The 3,234-nt window shown below is 35.7% G+C and overlaps 1 pseudogene; it reads right to left on the bottom strand.

Moving 5' to 3' along the window:
- Nucleotides 1–528: 528 nt before the first annotated feature.
- LOC132625140 (rust resistance kinase Lr10-like) lies at nucleotides 529–2,801 on the bottom strand (annotated as a pseudogene).
- Between the last annotated feature and the right edge of the window lie 433 nt (nucleotides 2,802–3,234).

Raw genomic sequence — 3,234 nt, 5'->3', positions numbered from 1 at the left:
CTTAGCATAGCCCTAATGGAATATCTCATCTTCTATTTATAGTCATCTCACATGCTCTTTTTAACTAGGGTCCGAACGTAATTTTCCAAACTCCCCAATGGGTCTTCCATTGTGACCATGTTCATAACACACGTGCCCCCCTCCCCCCGTAACTTCGGAAAAAACCCTATATACATATATCTATATACCTTGAAAAACTATCATATATTTTAAAAGGACCCCTCGAACATAATTACTAAAATAGTTCAGTTGGTAGGAGTGTCACTGAGCTGATGCTCACAGGTTGTGACCCGAGTTCAAATATCGGCTCCTACAATTATTTTTTAAAAACATTTGTGCAGTAAACTGTTGTACTAACCTGCATTTAATGCAAATTTTCTTAAAAATCTTTTTATTGTTCAGTCCCCCTCCCATTTTACCTTTTCATTAAACCCCACCCTCTAAAAAGCCCCAAATTTCAAAAGATCTTTTCTCACTTCCCACTCATCTTTTCCCAATGTAATAAGTAAAAAGAAAGTCATTTGGATCTCTCCATTCTCAAACCCTTCTTCCATTCTTCCATTATCAAGTTTCTCACAAATCACTAAGTTAGGAACGTCACTCATAGTCAAATCTATTGTCGATATTCATTAGTTTCTCCGGCAATCGAATTCTAGCCAATGATAGGACTTCTTTTACGGTAAAGTGTTCCCTTCTTTTTTAGTGATTAATATAGATTACTTATTGTATAACTATATAATAGTATTTAATTACTAGGGATTGAGGAATACATAATTTTATAAATTTAATTTAATTAAAAATTGTATTTCTTATACTAAGCCCTAAAATCTTATCATATTCTTAAATTTGGGATTTTGTACAACCAGCTTAAGGTCTTGAAAACTCAGGTTTGTTTTTATTTTTCAAGTGGATTTGGGAGAATTTTATTGGTTATTTATCCTCTTTTTAATAATATATTGATGATAATGAGCATAAGATGAATTACGTAGTACTATTAGTGATGATTTTTTAAATAATTGTTTAGTTTGTTACTTTGAGAAGGAAGTATTTGCAACTGAAAGCAATGATGCTATTATTGACCATTTTCAAAAAATAAAAATGCGACGAGTTCAAGTATGAGTTGATGATGTACTTTTGTTATATTAGTACCAAATTAATTATATTTGATAATGTTGAACTTTGTATTTTGCTATTGTAATCAATAAGTTTTTTAAGAGTCGCACGCCTAACTTTGTCACTATTAATTGGCATACTAAAGATAATGGTGCCCCCATTGCGCTCAAATCCTGGGTCTGTCTCTGCTCCCATCTCCTTCCAACATCTGAACAACTTCTTTTAGTGAAGGTCTATCAATGGGATGCCACTGAATGCACCAAAGTCCTACAATAGCTAACTTTCTCACAATTGTGCCATCCCCTTCTTCCTCTATCCGAATCTTCAATTCTTCCCAATTCTCCAAATGTCTATAAATTCATTTTAATGAATTCACTTTGCTTTGGTTATTCGTCTTAGGAATAATCTTCGTCCTACCACCAACCATTTCTAACAAGAGCATTCCAAAGCTATAAATATCAGACTTATGAGAAACTTTATCAAAGTTTCTTCAATTCTTCCCGATTCTATCCGAATCTTCAATTCTTCCCAATTCTCCAAATGTCTATAAATTCATTCTAATGAATTCACTTTGCTTTGGTTAGTCGTCTTAGGAATCATCTTCGTCCTACCACTAACCATTTCTAACAAGAGCATTCCAAAGCTATAAATATCAGACTTATGAGAAACTTTATCAAATTTTCTTGATAACACTTCTGGTGCAATGTAGCCAATGGTTCCCCTAGCAGCAGTCATAGTGACTTCGCTTTTTTCTTTTGAACACAGCTTGGCTAGGCCAAAATCACATATTTTTGGGTTTAAGTTGTGGTCTAAAAGCATGTTTTGTGGCTTGATATCAAAATGGAGGATTTGCTGATCACACCCCTAGTGAAGATACTCAATCCCTCTTGTAGTGCCAAGAGCAATATGTTGAAGCGTGTTCCAGCTAATTTTACTGAGACACTATCGGAGCTCGAGCTCACTGGTAAAATGAACCTTTCAAGTGAATCATTTGGTAGGTATTCATAGATCAAAGCTCGTCTATATCCATCAGCGTAAAAACCAACCAAACGGACCACCTCAACATGGTGGATTGTCCCAATTGTTCCGATTTCATTGATAAATTCTTCCCTTTTACCCGTGGAATTGCGTAGGACTTTTACTGCAACATATATTTCACTGGAAAGACTGCCTTTGTAAACAGTTCCATAACTTCCCTCTCCTAACTTTTCATTGAAATCATCTATTATCTTCTTGACATCAGCATAAGAATATCTTGTTGGTCTGATGGCCTTGTAGTCTTCCAAAAACTTTTCAAGTCTTAACTCGACTCTCTTTTTCATTTTTACTTGTCAAATATAGCTGATAAAGTGAGAAAACAATATGCAAACAAGAGCTGCACCTAAAATGACACCTACGAAATTGCATAAGTAACATGTCATAAGTATGAAATAAAAAACAAGTAGGAATTTGACTTAGCGAGAACTTTGAAGAATTTCAGAAAACTAACCTGCAACCAAGGGCTGCTTAGTCTTTGTTTGGTGCTTTGTGATCCATATCAATGATGAAAGTGAGAAAATAAATCTAAGACATATAAATAGTACCTTCTCTGGTCATAGTTCGATTAAAACAATGAGTTTCCAATACCTTGGTTCCATCCTTGAAACCACAATTCATTCCTTTGGACTCGCAGTTCCAACAGAGTGGTATAGGCCAATTCAGCTGCAGTTTGTTGTCACCAAATGTTGACTGTGAGCATGGGTACTGATGAATTTTTGTGCAAGGTTGTCACGCCCCGGACCATGGCCTACTCGAAACACGACACTCGGTGCCATACTACATGTGGCCGAGCGAATCACATGGCTTGCTGAATCATCATGAGGCATACATGAGCGGAAATATAACATAAATGTGATGAGCTTTTATGAAACATGAGAATCATAGCTTTAATAAAATATTGATTTAAAACATGAATGTGGAAACATCGCAAATGAGCCAAAATGGCTATCCGACTCTGAACATCTGACATGGCGTGACTGAATAGTCTAGTCTATGAAACCTCTAACATATGTCTGAAAATGAAAACATACTCGCTGGGGCAAGGCCCCCAGCATACCTTTAAATGCATATCTTATCGTGAAA

Source organism: Lycium barbarum, chromosome 12 (genome assembly GCF_019175385.1).
Source record: "Lycium barbarum isolate Lr01 chromosome 12, ASM1917538v2, whole genome shotgun sequence".
Taxonomy (NCBI): domain Eukaryota; kingdom Viridiplantae; phylum Streptophyta; class Magnoliopsida; order Solanales; family Solanaceae; genus Lycium; species Lycium barbarum.
Note: the sequence above shows the minus strand (reverse complement) of the source record. Positions and strands in the feature narration are given on the sequence as shown.